Genomic DNA, 22,351 nt, shown 5'->3' with positions numbered 1-22,351 from the left:
TGGATTTTGCTTCTTAGAGGTCCTTTCTGACTTGTCTCATTAAAATAAACTTCCCAGCAGCTGCTGCTCTAGAAAGAGAACTAAGCCCTGCTTTCCACCTGCTGATCAACTCCTTCAACTGCTTCCTCTGACCACCACCCAAACTCCAATTCCTGTCTTGTGAAGAAGGCCTGCCCTGGACCAGAGACCACTTCACTCAAGTCCTAGGGAGGAAAAATCATCCCATTCATCCGGTTTTACTTTGGGTTTATTTGTTTTATTTTTTGTCCACTAAAGTGAGAAGATCTGAAGGAATTTCTTTTAGTTAGGCCTTTAACAGAAGACACACAGGAATGTTTTCAGCCCTCCATAGTCTGGCACAACTCATCAGATTCGGGAACTCCACATAGGATGCTGGCACCAAACCTAAATAGTAACAAACAGTACTCATGGGCTTGGCCTCATCTTCAGTGCATGTATCTCCTGTTGAGAATCTAGTAGGCTGTTTAGGGATACAACAGATGGCTGTTTAGGGATTTGGTGATCTTGAGCCCTGGCCTAATATCAGTTCAGAAATGAATGACATACACTCTTGGAATAGCTTGGAATGGAGTGGAGGAAAAGCAAAGATTACAGCAAAGTGAAAATGGAGACCATCTTAAGATGTGGGCCCATCAATGTGACTTTCCCAAATACATATTTCTAAAGCACCTAAATTATATTTCTGAATATTGGGTATTTTGAGCTGTTTTTATCATGCTTACAGTTAAGCTACCTCTCAAAGCAAGTTCCATCTATCCTAAATATTTGTTTTAAAACCAATCCCATCTTTATAATATTCCTACAGATGAACTGGTGGTAAATTGTCAATATGATAGGTAAATATTCAGCTTTAGACTAGAAGAATCAGCATATTTCACCATCAAATTTTTAAAAAATAAAGCAAATAATCTTATCTTACCCATGTTGAATGAGAATTCATTCTAGAATTTCCTTCTCATGAGACAAAGCCTGACATTCAACACTCACACAATTCATTTTCAGAGGTAAATGAATATGCTGTAATTAGGCTGGGAGTTAATTCATAGTTAGGATTAAGTGGAGTAATGTGGAGGAGAAGAACACCTAATTGTAATATTCTGAGTGGTGATAAAGTTATTCATGGCACTATATATATCAAGTAGATTGTTAATAGCCAAGGTGCAAGATCAATGTGGCATCAGTATCTTAACCGTGTTAATGACATATGGCAACATGCGTCATGCACTGGACATCTAGAATTCAAAAGTTTCCAGTACCAATCCTACCAGAGTGCAACATTTTATTTTGGATGGAAAACCTAGATTAGTGAAAAGAGCTTAGTCTCTGAATGTTGGTAAGCCTGAATTTGAACCTTATTTTTTCTTTTTTTTTTTTTTTACTTAATTTGATTTTTTTAAAAGTATAGTTAGTTTGCAATGTATTAATTTCTGGTATACAGCATAGTGATTCAGTTATACATATATATATTTCTTTTCATATTATTTTTCAATATAGGCTATTACAAGGTATTGATTATAAGTTCCCTGTGCTATACCATAGGACCTTGTTTATCTATTTTATATATAATAGCTAGTATCTGCAAATCTCGAACTCCCAATTTATCTCTCTATGCCCCCTGCCTTTCCACAAGTTTGTTTTCTATGTCTGTGAATTTGTTTCTGTTTTGTAAATAAGTTTATTTGTGTCATTTTTTTAGATTCCAAGTATAAGTGGTATCACATGATATTTTTCTTTCTCTTTCTGGCTTACTTCACTTAGTATGACAATATCCAGGTCCATCCATGTTGCTGCTAATGGTATGATTTCATTATTTTTATGGCTGAGTAGTATTCCATTGTATATATACACAACTTCTTTATCCAGTCATCTGTCAATGGATATTTAGGTTGCTTCCATGTCTTGGCTATTAAATACTACTACTATGAACATTGGGGTGCATGTACCTTTTCGAGTTAGAGTTTCCACTGGATATATGCCCAGGAGTAGGATTGCTGGATCACACAGTAAGTCTATTTTTAGATTTTTAAGGAATCTCCATACTGTTTTCCATAATAGCTGCACCAAACTACATTCCCACCAACAGTGTAAGAGGGTTCCCTTTTCTCCATACCCTCTCCATCATTTATTGTTTGTGGACTTTTTAATGATACCCATTCTCACTGGTGTGAGGTGATACGTCCTTGTAGTTTTGATTTGCATTTCTCTGATAATTAGCAACATTGATAATTTTTTCACTTGCCTATTGGCCATTTGTATGTCTTCATTGGAGAAATGTTTGTTTAGGTCTTCTGCCCATTTTTTGATTGGGTTGTTTATTTCTTTTGTTACTGAGTTGTATGAACTATTTGTATATTCTGGAAATTAAGCTCTTGTGAGTTGCATCATTTGCAAATATTTTCTCCCATTCTGTAGGTTATCTTTTTGTTTTGTTTATAATTCCCTTTGCTATGCAAAAGCTTGTAAGTTTAATTAGGTCCCATTTATTTATTTTTGCCTTTATTTCTATTGCCTGGGTAGACTGCCCTAGGAGAACATTGCTAAGATTTATGTCAGATAATGTTTGCCTGTGTTTTTTTCTAGGAGTTTTACAGTGTCTTGTGTTATGTTTAAGTCTTTAAGCCATTTTGAGTTTATTTTTGTGTATGGTGTGAGGGAGTGTTCTAATTTTATTGATTTACACGTGGCTGTCCAACTTTCCCAACACCACTTGCTGAAGAGGCTTAAACCTTAGTTCTTCCTAATTGCTGGCTATGTGATCTTGCTCAGGGCCTGGCATACAGCAGGTATTCAACAAATCCTACTTTCCTCTGAAACAGGTCTGTATTAGTTTCTTATTGAACCTAACAAATTACCACAAACTTCATGGCTTAAAACAACACAAATTTGTTATTCTATAATTCTGGAGGTCAGAAGTCCTGAAATCAAGGTGCTGGCAAAGCTGTGTTTCTTCTGGAAGCGTTATATGAGAATCTGTTTCCTTGCCAGGACACTGCCCAACTACAATGGCACATTGGACATCAAGTAATAAGAAGAAAAATCTCCTAAGGTTATCGTGGCCAAATTGTCTCCTCATTTCACTGTAAACATAATTAACTGCATTACTCTTCCAGAGTGGCACTTTTCAAACTTTTGGATCTGAAGACCTTTTACATTCTTAATAATTATTGAAGACCTGGAACAACTGTAGTTTATGGAGGCTATATCTATCGATACTTACTTATCATGTTCAAAATTAAGACTGGGATTACAAACAGTATACAAGAGAATGCATAATTACAAGCTCTAGTAGTTGTCCAAATGGCATCACATGTCACGGAGCTACTGGAAACTCCACACATGTGAGAATGAGAACGGAAAAGCAAGGAACATCTTACTAGTATCATGAAAAGAATTTTGACCTTGTGGACCCCTTAAAAGAGTCTTAGGGATCCCTGGACCACATGTTAAGAACTGCTGTTCTAAAGTGTATCACTTGACAAATGCCAAGATCTCAGTCCTTAGAGAGCAAAATACAGATTTCAGGAGATATAAGCAGATAGTGTCAAAAGCGTGTCCCTGTCACAGATGAAGAAGTGCATTGTATTAAATTCAAAATAGGTGACCCAAAATAGCTGACAAATTATAGACATTTTCAGATTAAGTTCAATAACACTAAAGTAAATAAATACTCAGAAAAGGAATACAACTGATAACATAGCTTTCTATCACCTGTCAATGCCAACGTTTATTAATTAAAAGGAGAGTAACTTATAAAAATAAATTTTATTGGAAGTATGGCTTAAATACAAAAAAGTATATAAATCATTAAGTGTACAGCTACAAAATTCAAAATTTGAAAAAATGAACATAGCTGTATAACCAACATCCTGATCAAGAAACGATGTTATCAGCACCTCAGGAAGCCTCCCACACTCTGCCCCCCAACAACGGTACCCTCTATCCTTATTTCTAAATAGCATATTTTCATCAGATATGGTTTTCATGGATGCTTCCAAGTTTCCTGACTGAATCATCCAATGAAAATGATTTCTACTATCGGAACAGAGCCATGAGGACTACCAGACCTTGGCTTGGGGCACAGGTGACCTGGATAGCAGGGCTCCTCTCTTCCCCCATCCCTCACCCTCTCCCCAGCATCTCAACCCATATACCCCTGACTAAGGGGCTCTTAGTTTTTCCTACTTCTTGGCCTTTACAAAGGTAGGGTTTGTAAGCAGAAAAAGAGCTGAGGGGTCAAGGCCAAACTCCAAAGTCTGACAACCTGGTGTTGATGTTTCTAATAGTCCCCTGAGTGAACGGCAGGAGTTGTCCAAGAGAGAGAACCTAGGTGCTAGCTAATAGAAGGTCTTGCCCCACAGAGGGATATACGTGGACCCTAGCAGGATGAGGGGATGCAGCTGCATCTGGTGATGTTCAGGCCAGTGAATGATTTAAGAGAAGCAGCCAGAGCTGCAGAAATGACACTTCCTTATCTCTTAAAGCAACTGCCATGCTGACTATACTGAGAACAGCATGGAAACCAGTGTCACCTACTTCCAGTAGAAAAGATCAAGCAACAGACCCTACCCACCACCCCACTCACTCCCCCACACCTCCACCCTCTACCGCATACTTAGGCTGCTGGGTACATCCATTCCCTAAGGTGTTAGAGTCAACCAGTGAGGAGGGGGAAAGAAACTTTAAAATGTTAAGTGAATTCTAAACCCTGAGCTGACCTGAAAATTCACTGTTTTGAACTGGAAGAAAAGTAGATGAATTAGATTAGGTTGTCTACATGAGTCACAGCAAGGGACTCAGTGTCAGCATGTACACCAGGTTCTAACAGTTTTTTAAAACTTCATTGTTGTGGCCATGATTGTCACACACACTGCAGAAGCTATTAACTATTTCATCCATATAGATGTAAAACACTCAGTAATATTTTCCCCTGGTTAAGCTGGATATGCTATTTTGGGGATCCCCTGACATTGGCCCATTTATTAGCTGGAGTGATCATGTGAAACCACAGGCAGCTGAACCTTGGGAACACCTGCCTCGGTGTTTATAAATACAGGGATAACATCAAGATATTACAGATGATAGATCCTGACACCACGCAGATATAATTATAGCCTGCAGGCCTTCTCAAGGGGAAGTAGAGGTGAGGATAATGAAGTCAGCCTCATTCTGCTCCCTAATCTGATTCCCAGCCCAAGCCAAGCAGCAGTGTGGGGCTGAGAGATGAGTAGAGGAAATCATAGCAGCACTAAAGTGTGGTTGGTATGCTGCAGGTCTGAGAATTGTTTGCTATTGGTTCTGGCAAGATAAGTACAGAAATTGAGAGTAAAGACTTAAAATGTTTTGAAAAATTTGATGATAACTTTACTTCTGTTGGAACTAATAGTTAAAAATGTGCATTTCTATGTCTTTATTTTCACTTTTCCATTGTTCTAGTTCTTCAATATTATTGTATTTATAAAAATATTGGTCAGCGTCAAATTGGCAGAAGCCAGGGGATCTGGTCCATCATCTTGTCCAAAGACAATTTTTAAGCACTGATTTACATGTTAAGGCCCTTAGGTCTACTGATTGAAATCTAATAATGAATCTTTCTATGCAGAAGTACTGATTCTACATAGAAAAGATCTTTTTAAAATTTTTCCTACAGTTTGGTTAATCTCAGTAAGTAAAACATGAAGTCCAAATTTATTGTCAAAATTTAGACTGGACAACTTCAGGGCTAAATAGTAAACTAATTAGCAATCATTATGCTCGTCAGATTAAGTCTATTTACTATCATTTCTCTTGCCTGAGTCCATGGTTTATAGGCTTCCATGAAGCAGTACTATTTAATCAAATACCAAAGGCACACTTGTTTCATGTGATGCTACAGTCCATAGACAGTAATAAAAATGCTACCAAAGTCAAGACAAATGACTCTAGTCTAGAGAATTGAAAAACAATTTAATTGAGACTATGGATCAGAAACCTTAATTTTTTAAAAAGCAATTTTCTCCTTTGGCTTTGTATCTTTATAATTCCATACAAATTTTCAACATCTAATACAGATCTCACTATATTATTGAAGCTCACAGCTGAAAATGCTTGTTTACAAATGTTTATCTTGCCAAACAGATAAACATTAAGGTGCTTTGTAATGGGTTTTTGTTTTGAGTTTATCCATTGATTTGTAAAATTCAGAGTGAGCAGATCCCCTGTGTTAGGCTTTTAAATTTGCAAGCACTGGAGTTCAATCAATTCCAATTGTTGGAATGGGACCGACATTCTTGGGTGAAAGACAACATTACTTGATAACTCCTTTTATCTTCTTTAAGCTGAGAAAAGCAACGGTCTCATTCAAATGCCAGTTTCCCAATGAGAAACACACACTTTCATCTTTATCTCCAACATAAGGCAGAAAGAAAAAGAGAATACAGCAAGCAGGAGAATATTACATTGTGTCTGAACATCTGATTGCCATACACAACCAAAACAGATCTCAAATCAAACGGTTGCACCTTTAAATGGATCCAGCAGTTATTAAATGGACTCATTCCTTTATTTATAGAAACCAAGTCTTTATATTTTCTCTCTTACATTGTAAGAATTAAATATTTTATTGCATTTATCCTTATTACAAAAGTAATACATGTTCATTATAGAAATGCAAAATAAGAAAGCAAAAAGCATCCAGTCTTATCACATTTAGGGGTAAACATTATTAATGCTTGTATGTACTACTGCCCTTCTTTTCTATGGCTACTCACATGTAATTAATTTTCTATATAGTTGAGATAATAATATGTATATCATAACATACCAGTTATGTTATCCTTATCCTTCTTATCCTTCTATTTGCTACTAAAATCTATTTTTCAAATTCAACAAAAATTATTTAGGTACATAATTTCCAATTCATGCATATTATATTGCATTGAAGTTATAATGCACATGGGCATCCTTCTATTGTTGAACACTTAATTTGTTACAGAGGTTAAAAAGATGGTTTTAAAAGCAGACTTGGTTCAATTCCTGGCTGGCTCTGCCATTTACTAGCTATGTGACCTTAGTCAAGTTACTTAATCTCTCTAAACAGCAATTTTCTCTTCTATTAAAAAATTAGGATAATACTACAAGCTACTTTATACGGTTGCAATAGTAAACAAGATGAAGCCTATAAAAGAGCTAAGCACAGTGCCTGGCTTTTCTCAGTAAATGTTAATTGTTTTGATACTGTGACGAACATCTTAGGTCATACAGCTTTGTTTTAGTTTTTTATTTAGTTTAGACATACGCCAAGAAGACTAGAAATAGAAAAGTATATTTTAAAGAGTACATTTCAGCTTTGAGTACAACCAAGAGAAACTATCGGGCAGTGACTAGACTGTCATAATATGCTAGATCACTATAAGCAAACTAGTGAGACAACACAGAAAAATTAATGGATTTAAGTGCTGAAAGAACAAAAACATTTCGGGAATGCCTGCTTCACTTGGTTGGAATTATTCATTCATTCCTCAGATAAGTGTTAAAAATGGAAAGATAACTGACACACTCAGTAAAAGATGTTAAAAATAGATGGTAGGCAGAGAGATATATAGATAGATAAATAGGAGGCACACCACATTTTGCACTTACCTTCCAAGAAATAAAACCTTTAATGGGCAGTAACTCTGACCTGCCCAAGCTCACCATCTGTCTTAACCTTCTCTTTTTCCCTGTTCATCCCTTACCCCACAACTAACTTAGAGAAGTAGCTACCGATTGCTGATCTTCTATACAGATGCTGACTTCAAAAATACTTTTATATACAGAAAGGCTATTGACTCCCTAAGTCATCAAATATGAGAAAGAGGAAAAGAAATGAGAGAAGTGGTAAAAGAAACTATCAAAAATATCCAAACCCATTTATTCCCACAAATCTCTGAAACACTTGTAAGAAACAGAAGTTAGTTAATCCAAAAATCAATTTATTGTATTTGTCGTAAGAATAAGTATGTGTTAAGTAAGTAATCTTTTTCTCTACTTACGTTTTAAAAAGATCTTAGGCAATTAAGTTTATCAGAACAACTGTTGCAGCCAAGCTCAAAAATGGCCCTCATGCAGTCACATCAAATAAGGCTAAAATGGGTAGCCGATAGGATACTATGGAAATGATTGTGACTTCTGAGGCCAGGTCATCAAATACATTGCAGCTTCCACCTTGTTCTCTCTTGGATCACTCATTCTGGTGGAATCCAACCACAACCATTAACTGAGGTTGGTCCATGGAGAGGGCCTATGGAGAGGTCTGTATGGTGAGAGCTGAGGCCTCCTGCCACCAGCCAGTATCAGGTTACCAGCCTTATGAGTGAGACACTTTGAAGCAAGCCCTCCAGCCCCTGTCAAGTTGACCTGGCTGATACCCTGACTGTAATCTCATGAGAGACCTTGAGCCAAAACCACCTAACTGAATTTGAGTGATCTCATTAATTTCTTGACCTAAGGGAAATTTATGATGTAATAAATGTTTATTGTCCTTTTAAGGCACTAAGTTTTGGAGTAATTTGTTATGTGTGCAGTGATAAATAGATAATACAACTGAAGCTGGTGCACTTACAGCACTATTCTTACTAGAGTACTCAGTTCATATTGACCAATTAAAATTTTATATCATAATTTGTAAAAAAAAATTAGAATAACAACTTAAAAAAATCAACTCTGAGATCAGGTAGCAAAAATTAAAATCTAGCATCTCACAAACACATTCCAAAGAGGTTATTCAAGTGGTCTGCAAATATATGAAAAGGTCCTCAAACTCACTAGTCATCAGGGAAATTCAAATTAAAATCACAATGAGATATAACTGTACACCCACTAGAAGGGCTAGATTTAAAAATAATGATTAATACCAAGTGTTGGTAAGGACAGGAAGCAGCTGGAATGTTCATGCACTGCTGAAGAACATACAATCACTTTGGTAAACTATTTGACAGCACAGTATGGACTAAAACTGAACTTAAGCATGCCCTATGACCTGACTGTTTCATGCTTAGTAATAGCCCAATGTTTACTGAGTTATATACCCATATGTTTACTAAAAAATGTACACATATATGCACCAAAAACATGTACAAAAATGTCAATAGCCAAACACTACGAACAATTCACATGTCCAACAGTAGTAGAATGGATAAACGGGGATGTATTCATACAAACTAAATACTATGCAGCAATAAGAAATAAACAGATTACAGATATACCTAACAATAAGGTTCATATATATATGAACCTCACATATATAATACTGAGTGAAAAGAGCCAATCTTTTAAAGCAAAAAGAAAAAAGAAGAGGACAGCTACGTGATTCCACTTACATAAATTTCAAAAGCAGGCAAAACTAACCTGTGGTGATAAAATAGGGATAATGGGGAGGAGGAGGTAGAGGAGATGAAGAAAGTAGTGACTGGGAAGGGACCCAGGGTGGGGAGTTTTTGGGTGCTAATAATTATCTATTTCCTGATCTGTCTGGTAGTTACATAGGTGGGTTCAGTTGGTAGAAATTAAGTTGTATGCTCTTATCTATGATTTGTGTACTTTTCTGTATGCATGTTATTCTTAGACAAAAAAAGTTCACTAAAAAAAATATCCAACATGGTAACATATCAACTTTAATTTCCTGATTTCCATGGTTGAACTTTTATTATATGGGAAAGTGCTCTTCTTGTTAGTAACTACATATTGAAGTATTAAGAGTTAATAGGGTACATGTCTGCACTTCTCAAGTGGATTAGGGAATAAAATATAAAATACATAAATTATGTATATAGAGAGAAAGCCAATGATGAGGCAAACGTGTTAAAAAGTTGACTGGGAGTCCAAGTGAAGGGTATGAGAGAGTTCTTTGTGTTATTCCTGTAATTTTTCTATGAATTTGAAATTATTTCATAATGAAAGTTAAAAACCATATTTAAAATATACCCAACAGTTCCACATACTAATTGCATTTCCATGGGGAAATGATGAATTTCTCTATGCCTCAGAAGGCTCTACTGTTACATGGGGCTGTTAATATCCACCTTTCAAAGCTATTACAATTATTTGAGAAAACAATGTAAATAACAAGTAACAGTTATATAACTTGCCCTAGTTAGTGTGAACCAGAATTTGAACCCAGAGACTCTGACTCCAGAACCTATATTTCCATCTAGCACACAGATGTGTCAAGCAAATAACACACTGAATGTCACACAGCATGTGGCATTAACGATAACTATGACGACAATGATGCTTCTGTTAGTTTACCAGGGCTGCCACGCAAAGTAGCACAAACTGAGAGGCTTAAAGCAATAGGAATTTACTCCCCCACCTTTCTGGAGGCCAGAAATCCAAAATCAAGGTATCGGCAGGGCCATGATCCCCCGAAGCCTCCAGAGGAGGCTCCTTCCTTGCCTCTCCCACCATACGGCAGCCCTAGGCATTTCTTAGCTTGTGGCAGCATAACTCTATTCTCTGTCTCCATCTTCACCTGGCCATCTTCCCTCTGTGTATGTATCTGTGTCTCTTCTCCTCTTCTTATTGTAAGGACATCAGTCATATTGGGAAAGGGTCCTACCTCATCTAAATTTGATTACATCTGCAAAGATCCTCTTTCCAAATAAGGTCATATTCATAGGTGAGTAACTCAGATACTCAAAATGTCATGCTATGGATTATTATGTCTAGAGGATGATCAGATACAGCCCTGTGAATAGGGAAGTGGGTTTCCCAAAAGGGAATCAGAGGTTCACACGGTGTAGATATGAGTAAGAGCACAATTGCCAAGAAATGAGGAATTGAGGGCAAGAGTTCAGGGAAAGAACCTGAGCAGTGTCCACAAACGTAATGCTTCACAAAGGTTTGAGCTTTGGGGAGCTTTTCCCTTGGGGAATGGGAATAATGACATGTAGCACACAGTTTAAAATTTTTTTCTATGTTGTAATTCTCTTTCCTCCCAACACAATAGATGAGTCAGACACACCTGTACAGCCTAGTGTGGCAAGGTCTGAAATTAAGGAATGGAACAATAAAGGCAAATGCAGGCAGCTGCTCATCTATCCTTCTGCATCCAATCATGGGAGGCCTATTTTCCAGAATATGTAAGCATTGTTAGCATCAAAAAGAGTAGTGATCAGTCTCAAAGCAGGACATGAGATGGGAAGAACAGAAAGCCAAGAAAGACAACAGTCAAGAGGATTGCTCAGGAGTTGATGTAAGATGAACAAAATTTCCAAAATATTATAGGGGAAAGTGACCTTGGGAGAGTCATGTATAGGGAAAGGTAGTGTGGTATCACAGTTATTATAAAAGCTTGCCCCCCAAACCCCACCACTTCATCATTTATTCTTTGTATCATATGCTTACATTTTTATCACTTGTACTTTAAAAAGTTACCAGAAACTTGGAGAAAAGATGATTCTGTTATCTTTTAATATCACTACTCATTAGGGTCTAAGGTCTATGAAGTCAGATGTTTAATAGAAACTGATGAACTGCAAATGACTTTTGTCCTGAAGAGAAGCTACTCTGAGGTTCTGGATTATTGCCATATAGGATATTAGCCAGATTCACATAAAATTTAGCAATCTAATTTCAAGACTCTTCTTTATTTACTTTTTACTTATTATACATTTCTATCTCGTATTTTTGTTTGCACTGCTTTTGTTAACCTACTAATAAAAATTTGATCCATGCTATCTGCTTATATACAAATTATATTTATATTTTTAAATTAGACATTAAATCTAAATACATTTGTAGAAAATCATATCAACGGACATATGCTTTCAATTTCGAGCCTGGTTGGTTAGAGATAAAATGGGTAGAAGAGGATGAACAAGAAAGAACATATCAGACATTTCAGGAAGTACACTGTAGTTAGTAAAAGCAAACAATATTATATCTGACTACAGTAAATAAAGCTTCACAAATGTATTTTGGCTGGTGGGAATATGTAGACGATGCTGATGATTTGCAAATGAAGTATGACAATTTTATGTTCATTAAAAAGGGGACTGTAGAGTCAAAAGAAGTACAAAATATTCCTTGAAGAACCTGCTCACTACTGTAAACTTCATGTCTGGAAGTATGATATACTATTGTTTATTATTTTTAAATTTTATAAACGAACTAAAATGTTGTGTTTGACACAAATATACTTTAAGACTTTATCTTTGGCATGCCATAAATAATCATGTTGTAACTTACTGTGGTGTGTGACCAATTAGCTCAGCTTATTAGTTACTATGCTAATAAGGCCAAGGCCTCAGATATGATCCCCAGATGATCAAGCAAGGCTTGCAAACTCATGCTGTATTATTAGTCACAAGAGGGATCTAATGATTAGTTAAGAACCTTGATGAAGCAGTACAAATCCATCATCCCCAAATAACTCCAATTGTACACCCCAATTTCACAGGTTGACAGCATTCTTTATCGTGTTAGGAGCTTAGAAACACATCAAACTGAGAGCTGACTATTGCCAACAACTTTTTTTTTTAACTAATGAAAGATAACAAGATCATAAAATTTCACAGAATGTTTTTGTTTTAATAATCCATTCACCAAGATATTAATAGCTAGGGCTTCTCTTGTATAGAAAGTTGATTTTGCTCTAACAATCAATTGTCATTGTAGAGCTTCATCTGAGGTTAACCTATCCTCAGCTTATATTTAACTCACTCTGACTTACTTGGCTTATCCAGGGAATACAGATTCCCTTTCATCAAACCATTTCTAAAAGTGATTTAAAAAAAAAAAACCTACAGCCTTTCCTCCTTTGCCATAGGCTTTTGGTAGCTTTAAAAAAAATGTACTCTCCTTTCAGTATCTAAGGACTCAGTATTACTTAGTCTTTTACATAAAGAAGAAATTGGTTTTTCTATTCCATCTGACAAAACCCGAGAGAGACACAGAGAGAGACAGAGAATCCATGCTTGCATGTCGTGAAACATTCTTACATCCTATCAGGTGTTTTTATTGATTGATTTCTTACAGCAAGTCTAACAGAACTTCATATCAAAAGCAGCTTGTTCCCTAAAGTCTATTTGATACTTGGCTTTTGGCAAAGTCTGTTCTCTCTAAAAGATCTTATTTTTTCAAGCAACATTTTACACACATTCAAATAAGAAAGGCTTCTCTCAGAGGCCTCTCAGAAGCTAATTTTATTCCATTATTTCATTATGGAAGATATACTATGTTAAGAAAATCACTTTCTCATTTATCTTTAAATTTATAGTATATTAGATGGTGGTAAGACTATATATAGAGGAAATTAGAAGGGTGAGGAAGTATGGAAGGATGTGAAAGGGTTTTGCAAATACCTGAGTAGTTAACTCCCTCGTCTCCCTCAAGTCTTTCCTTAAATATCTTCTTAGTGAGGCCTGCCTTGATCCCTGAAATGTGTCACTTTAGATCATCTACAATGTATTCTTTTTCTTTTTTATCTGTAAGATTTAAGGCTGAATTTACGTCTTTATTATGTGCATTGCTTATTACCTGCAACTTCTTACTCCATGAGGGCAGGGATTTTTGCCTATTTTATTAATTATTGTATCCCAAGTTTCTAGAATATTGCATGACACAGAATAGGTGCTCAATAAATGTATATGGGATGAATGAAAAGTGTAGTCAGGGATGGCCTCGACTACACTTTTCAAAAGTGTACAATGAGGAAAGACATGAAGTTGGTGAGGGAGTGACCCTAAAATGCAGATGTGTGCCTAGTATGTTGAAGAAACAGCAGAGATTCCGCTGTGGTTGCAGTGGAACAGACAAGGAGAATAGTCGAAGAGGAAGGGAAGTAAGGGGCCAGACTGCATAGGGTCTGTGGCTCATTATAAATACTCTGGCTTTTACTCAGAGTGAGAGGGGAAGACACTGGAAGTGTTAGAGCTGAGCTGCATGATGATTGTATGTACTTTTCAAAGGATTTCTCTATCTGGCTACATTATTGAGAATTGACTGCAGGAGGGGGAAGGGTAGAAAATGGGAAAACCAGTTAGGAGAATACTACAATAATCCAGGAAGAAGATGACAATTACTTGGCCAGATTGGTGGCTGTAAAAAGTGGTTAGATTCTGTACACATTTGAAGATAGAGTTGATGTGATTTACTGACATAATGGACGTGGGGTAAGAGAGAAAGAAAGAAATTCAGGGTGACTTCAAGGTGTCTGACCTCAGCAAGTGGTTGGATATAGATGCCACTGATGAGATGTAAAAATTATGTGAGGCATTTTGGTGGGGGAGCATTCTTGATGGGGGGAGGGTGGAAAAAGGTGTTGGGAATCAATGATTTTCTGCTAAATTTTTATTTTGATGATCAAAATAGTTCAAATTTCTTGTCCTAATTTATTTTCTCAAGTCCCCCAACAGTTTATGCTGTGGACTTACCTTGAGGCTTTGTTGAGTCTCTTAATGGCTGCCACTTCGGGGGGGCTCCCAATATTACTACCCTGGAATCTTTCTAGGAGCCCAGAAAATTTTCTGAGATATATCTATATCTATATATTTCTTTTCCTTTTTAAAAATAAAGTTCATGTTTTGTCCCTTCACTCAGGAGAGTAAAGATCAAATTTGAGAGTGACTTACCCACAGCCGTCCGGTAAGAATGAGTGGGATAGTGAACTCAAAGGGTACAGCAGGCGCCTCGCCTGTGTCTTGTTGTCCTGTAAGCTATTAGCTGATAGCTTCGGATCCCATTCCTCATTGCACAAAACTGTTTAAAAAAAAATGAATAAAGAAGATAACAGATGTGATACAACCACCTATATTTAATTAACACTTCAGGAAGCGGACAGTCTTCAGAGAATTGCAAAATGGGGTGGAAGGCAGGAAGCTTTTCTAGGACAAAGACTAAACAACAAGAAAGAGGGGAATAAAAAATAGGTAGCTGATTGCCTGGGGCCACAGAGCCCACGCGGTTTGGGGTGAGAGGGAGCAAGGACGTGAGGACAGAGCCCAGCGGCGACTCGGGTGTGGGGGCTGGCTGGCTGTCTAGACCGCGTTTCCGTCAAGCCGGGCATTGACAGGCGCTGAAAGTGACCTCCGTTGCTCACGTGGCACCCAGGGAAAGAGCGGCTCCATCTGGGACCTAGAAAGTCATTTCCGCTCTGTTATTGGGTAACAAATTACTCCCAAATTTAGCAGCTTCAAACAACAGACATGTATTACCCTGTGGGGTGTGTGGGTCCCCATCCGGCCGTGGCTGCCCTGGGTTGTTCGGGGTCAGGGTCTGGCGGGAAGTTGTCGTCAAACGTCAGCGGAGGCCGCGGTCGTCAGAAGGCTTGGCTGCAGCCAAAGGAGAAGCCCCCACCTCAGGTCCTCCTCGGGCCTCTCCTCAGGGCCGCTCACGGCGCGGCGCTGGCCTCTCCCCGGCTCGCGGCCCAAGGGAGGAGCAGCCACAGTCCCAGATGGAAGCTGCCCCATCACTACTGCCGTGGTCTCTGAAACCGGACCAACCCTGCTCCAGGGTGAGACGGTAAGACCCCACAAAGCTGAGGAGACCAGAAGGTGGGCACTGTGGGGAATCTTTGGGAGGCTGACGACCGCAAACCCCGTTTTATCAGGTTCCATGGTCTTCTGCACAGTAACTTCTTGTGTATCACAAAGCCAATGGAGAACGCAATACTTGTTAAACAGACTTTTAGGTCCTCCAGTCATCCCTCAGGTGCCCGCGAGAGGACTGGTACCAGGGAGCGCCGCGCGCCAAAATCCGCGCATGCTCAAGTCCCATAGTCCGTCCTCCCTGTACACGGGTTTCGCATCCGCGGATTCAACCGTGGGTGGACACTTCGAATCTGCCGATGCGGATGTGAAACCCAGGAAACGCAGGGGCCATCTGTATTTATTGAAGAAAATGCTTATATAAAAGGACCCGCGAAATTTAAGCACATGTTGCTCAAAAGTCAACTGTATTTCCTTACATAAGGAAGCCGGGAGAAAGGATTTTCTGCCGAGCTACTAACACCCGTTTTGCGCTTAGTGTTGGCACTGTCTTGATCTTACCGTATGTCACTGGAAAGGGTTTTTTTTTGTTTGTTTGTTTTTTGTCTGAAAATTATTTTTACCTTAATGTTCCCAATACTAGTCTAGTACAAGACGCATAGTAAGTATTCTATACATGTTTGTTGAATGAATAAACCTTTGGAATGATCTAAACCAATTGCTTCATTTCAATATTAGGCCATGGTTTCTCAGCCCTTCAAAAATCCTGGTGCCAAAGCAATCATATTTCCTGCATGCTGAAAATTGTCTGGTCAACACTGGCAGATGGAAATACATGTAAGGCAAAAAAGAGGTGGGCCTTCCTAAGGATGCAAAATAAACGTGGGGGATATATCCATTTCCATAGTGTTATCGAGAAGTGTTACAAAGTCCATCTGGAGTGAAATATCTTCTCTTTTGACACCAACCACCATTACCACTCAGCCTGAAATTGGCCACTGCTTTTTTTTAAAGGGATAAATGCTTTTGAGAAAGGAAGGAAAACTTAGAATCCTTCCCTAAATTTTCTAATGAATCAGGAATCACCTGCTACACTTTATTTTGAAATTTCAGGTGAGAACTAGCCCTACAGCAATGATATACAGGATAAACACACTTTAATATGAAACAAGATGAGGGAGAATTAGCAAGAGAAGACCAAGAGTAAGAAGAGTACAGACTCATTATAGAACTTTCTTTAAAAGATTACCAACACACGAACACATAAATAAGAATACACACACATATATAAGCTTGAATTATTTATATATCCTACTTCCTTAAGCTTATGACACATTATCTTTTTTTATTTTTTCAATTTTCTGATATTGAAATGCAAGTTAAAATGAATGTGGTGTTATACCTCTCCTCCTACCTAACAGCAAAAACCTGATATAAAATCAATGGAACACCTTAGAATTGAAAAATTCAGCGGTTGCTCCTTTTAGGCTGTAATTTGTGCTCCCAGGAGGATGTCTGTCATCATTAACTATCTATACTATTAGCCTGAGCACAGACTTTAGAGTGGGAAAACAGTTTCAACTCTATCACTTTCTAACACTGTGACCTTGAGCTTCTACTGGCCTTCACACTTCTGCATCTGAAAAATGGGGGTAAGAATAGAAAGCCCCTCATTGTGTTATAATGAAAATGAAGTATAAGAGCACTTTTTTTAACCGAGAAGCATTGTGCAAACGTAGTTGACTATCTTTGACTTTGAGATTGCAAGTTGATGTTGATGACCCAAGGAACAACCTTTGCTGCTCCCTAGTGGTGGCATGTTCTCCTGGGAGCACTGTTCTAGAATTGTCATCTTCCATTCCTCTTTGTGAGGCTTTTCTTTTGATATGCTTAACATTTTGTGTAGAACTGCATGAACTCATTGCATTAAAAAAAATGTACAAAATAATCTAAGCAGGAAATGATTTAATTCTTTTTCTGTGACTGCACTTTCTTGGACTTCTCCACTGCCCTTATTAAGCTTAAATGTCCCAAATGCCCTCCTATTATCCATTCCCATCTCCTTGCCCTTAACATACTAGCAAATGTGAATTTTTAATGGGGAGGAGCAAGGCTGTAAATGAATTTGGGCCATGAGTACTCTGTCCACTCACGTTTGTGTTCTGTTAACTGGAGGTCCTGTGGCCCCTTTCTGGTTTGCATTATCCTTAAAAATGAAAACTAATAATTTTATTTAATCATAGCTTTTTCTAGATTCCTTTCACTTTTGGCCAAAACAAGTTAAAACTTTTTCCTGAGAACAAAAATCATACTTATTCTTTACTATGTTACTTTAAGGACTTTGACCTGTACTCTTTTGCTATTATATCCATATTGAATCAGTGATCCTTCCAAAAAACAAATAAAGGAGACACATTCTTAAATGCTTATTGAAGGCTCACCATCAAAGAGCCCAAATACATTATGTTTGGCATTTCACAAAGCTTAAACTTAAAAATTACATTAACTTACAGTTGATATCCCTTAATATTTAATGACCAAAAAAAGTGATAATACATTATATTGGTGTTATACTGAAGTAATTTTTCTGCTTGGAACTTCTTTTGACATTCAGGTACAATAATAAAGAGATGCGCTGTGGGGTCTCTTGGGTCTAATATTTAATCTTAATTGCAACCTAGATTCTTTGGGGGAAAAGGAGACACATGACAGATGACAATTGTGTTTCATCTTATAATTGAGCATATGGAATCTTTTTTCTACTCCTGAAGGGTCACACGTTTTTTGCTCCAAGAATGACATCCAAGTATTTTATTATAATCTTATTGTTCCAAGTGATCCAAAGTATTTTTCTTTTGTTATTGATTTTTATATGGAACTTTTCCAGATGTTAGATTGAATATTTTATTTTAGCCTTGTAGACTGACCTTTTCTCTTCAAACACTTAGGATATTGGTTTCAAGTTCTGAAAAAGTGATATAACATTAAAGTTTGATTTTTATACATAAATTCTGAGAAAGTATTCCTGATCACATGGTAATACACATAAAGTGTAGAGAACAGTGTGCACCATGTAGTAAGTGATATATAATTATTAGCTACATATTTATAATGGACGTTGCTATAGCGATAACATTTGTAATGGGCATATGTACATAGGTAGAAGTCAGTATAACATTTTGTTGAAAGAAGTTGTATAAAATTAATACAAATCCATACAAATTCTTTTCTTTAAAAATTAATACAGGTGAGAGTTTTATGAAAACCCTAAAATTTGGAAATTTACTTTTCCAGGTATTCAGCCAAAATATACATTTTAAAATCTATATAAATGAAACCAAACAAGACCCTGTGGGACCCTCCCAGGTACAAAAGCCTTTCTGTGTCCCCCATTTCTTGTTTGTAGGAAATAGTCTTCATCTAGCCTCCTAAGACCTTCCCTGAGTTAAGAAGGGCAGACTCAAATGGTTGCTTATCAAGGAAGGGACAGAGTGCAGATATGAAGGAGGAGCAATCAAGAAACTGCAGTACAGGGTCCTGCCTCCTCCTAAAGGAATATACATAGCAATATCTTTTGAGTTCTTCTGCAGGAACTAAGGCCCCCACCCAAGTAGAGGATAGTAACTTCAGGCTGAGCAGGAGAAACCCACCTTGTTACCTCACCACCGACCAATTAAAAGAAAGTCACACACCCTGCAGCCCTCACCCCCAATCTTCCTTATAAAAAATTCTCCCCCCAAACCATCAGAAAGTTCAGGAGTTTTGAGCAGGAGCCACCCATTCTCCTTGCTTGGCCCTGCAATAAACCTTTCTCTACTCCAAACTCCGTTTTGATTTGTTTGGCCTCTCTGTGCATTGGGCATATGAACATGCATTCAGTAACATATATTCAACTATTTTATTTCCTAATTTAAAAATTGACATTTTGACAAACAAACTGTGAAAGGAAACAACACTTTCACATGGTGACCATTCTTCAGCATGAGAAGAAAGGCACTTCCTTAGAGACCTATTGTAGGAGGGTCTATGTGAGGCTGCGTTCTATTTCTGTTTTTTTCAAATGATTATTAAGTTTTTAAAATAGAGGTTTAATTTAGCTTTTTCTGTGGTTTGAAACATACTTTATCATAGAACTCAGAATCTAGGATTTTAGAGTCAGAGGAACTTAACACTTCTGATCTAGAAAATTGATATAATACAACATACATTTTCCCTGTGCGTTATTTAGTATCTCAAAGACAGGAGGAAGATATGAAGAATACATCTGTAAGATCTGGATATGAATACACATCCAAATCCTGAATGTATGTAAACTTTATTCTTTATAATCAATCCTAAGTCTCTGGAACTTCTAAGAATTCTGGCAAAGAGAAAAGTGTAGTTATCTAAATTCTTTCTTCTCTCATTTGCCACAGCCTATCATTCACTGATGCTGGTAATTCTGCCTCCTAAACATTACTTGAGTCTATTCACTTTTCTCCATCACTACTGTCACCATCCTAATCTGAACTACAATCAATTTCTCTTTCAGTCGTCTTCTACATCCCCTCCAGTTTCCTTCCAAACTATTCTCCACACAGCAAACAGAAGACTTTTTTTCAAAATGTAAATCTGTTGGATTGCTCCCTTCTTAAAACTCTTCAGTTACCTACTTAAAAATCTTTGGTTACTTATCATCACCATTAGAAATAAGACTAAAATTCACAGGACCCTATTTGAATAGATCCATTCTAGTACCCTAGCTATACTTCTGGGGTATTGGATATGCAAAGCTTCTTCTAGTTCTTCCATAGACTGTAATCTTTCCTTCCTCTTGGCCTTTGCACATGCTGGTTTCTCTTCCTGAAACTTTCTCTCCCCTACCTTCCTCTAGTAAACACATAATAATTTGAAAGATATGAATTCAAAACTTATTTTTTCAAGAATCCTTCTCCCCCACTACCCACCTCCCCCAGGTAGATTCCTCTGTCATAACATTTATGCTCTCCTTGCGTTGTCAGGTCCCCCCTCCCCTTCTACTGCATCAATCTCATCAACATACAAATATTGTTATTTCTCTAACCCTATTATAACAAACCAAAACATTAATAACGTCTCTGGACCCATTTTTACCACCTACTACCATACTGTTTATCTACTGTCTTTTTAGAGCAGTGGTTCTCAACTGTGGGTGAATGTTATCTCCTTACCCCTTCCCGGGGTGAAGAAGGATTAATAAAATGGCCACACTAGGGTAACAGATTGCTTATTTTTATGCTTGCTCTTAAAACAGTCAACTGACCTGACTGACCCGTTGCTACTCAGAGTTCCAGGCCCATTGTTAAAACTAAAGCTGTTGATCTTACTGTTTCTCCTTTATTCCGGTAATCAAAGGCTATAATCATGCTTGGTCTCTGAGTAGATCTCCAGGGAGAAGATCACAGGACTTTAAACTTACAAAATAGCCTGAATTACCAAGAAGACCACACCTTGGGTGCTTATGAGATAAAGAGATCTAACCTCTAGCCTCTATAGAATTAGTCACCTGGAGGCATCATGATGCCATTCTGTCTTCTGATGAGAAAATAATTCTGTTGCTTGTTATCAATGCTGTATTGTTTGAGCTATGGCTAGATAACCACCCCACCCCATCCCCAAGGTGGGTTCACAGTTTTGAAGGCACTAGCCTGCTGTGAGTCCCCTTTGCCTGGCAAAGCAATACAATTGCCTATTTTCTTCTAAGCTCCAAGAACTTGTCTCTGGGTTATTTGGCTTGTCGGGGACAGGGGCTGATCTTTTGGCATTAGGGCACAGTTGGCAATGTCTATAGACATTTCTGGTTGTCAGAACTGGGTGAGGGGGTGTGGAGGTGCTACTGGTGTCTGGTAGGTAGAAGCCAGGAATGCTGCTAAACATCCTCTAACACACATGACAACCCTCATAAAGAATTATAAGGTCCAAAATGGCAATACTGCTGAGATTGAGAAAACCTTTTTTAGAGTAAAATTCTTTAAAAGAGTTCTCCCTATTCCACATCTCCACTTCTTTCCCTCATTCTCTGGTAAACCCACTCCAACCAGACTTCTGCCTCCACCACACCATCACCAAATCTGTCCTTGTAAGGATAACCCAAGAGCTAATGGTTAACTTTCAGTCCCCATCACACGTGACTTAGTAGTGGTATTCATCACACACCTGACCATTTCCTCCTCCTGAAATAACAGTCCATTTGCTTTGCTCCCAGGACACCCCAGTCTCCTCCATCACCCCATTTTCCTTCTAGATAACTGACTGTTCCTTTTCATCTCCTTGATGTCAATTGTAGAATGTCCTAGTGCTGGGTCCTTGGGACTTATTTTCTTCTCTAGTCCCTCTGCTTCCCTGCTGAGCTCTTCTAGCCTCATGCCTCAAAAATAAACTATGCATTAATAACTCCCAAATGTATTTCTCTACCCTGAAGCTCCCAGCTGGACTTCTCCAACTCCATTCAACTTGGATGTCTAATAGGCATCATGTGTCCTAAATTTAATGCCTGCTCTTCCTCCCAGCCCTACTCCCCTTGCAGCCCTCCCAGTGTTAGTTGATGTCAACTTCAGTTTTCCAGTTGTACAGGCCAATAAATCTTGCTTGCTTTCTTCCTCTGACACTTCACATCCAATTTGTCAACACATCTTGTTGGCTCTCCTTTCAAAATACATCTGAAATTCGATTACTTCTCACACTCTCCAGTGATGCCACCCTGCATTGTGCCACCCTCATCTTTCACCCAGAATCTAGGTCCTAGGTTATTGCAACAGTCTCTTTAGAGACCTCCCTGCTTCTACCTTAGCTCTTGTACAACTAGAATAGTCACATTGAAACATAAGGCAGACAACACTCCTGCTCAAAAACTCTTCAGGGGTTTCCCT

This window comes from Camelus dromedarius, chromosome 4 (assembly GCF_036321535.1).
Source record: "Camelus dromedarius isolate mCamDro1 chromosome 4, mCamDro1.pat, whole genome shotgun sequence".
NCBI classification, from domain to species: Eukaryota; Metazoa; Chordata; class Mammalia; order Artiodactyla; family Camelidae; genus Camelus; species Camelus dromedarius.
The sequence above is the reverse complement of the archived record's forward strand: the minus strand, read 5'-3'. Positions refer to the sequence as shown.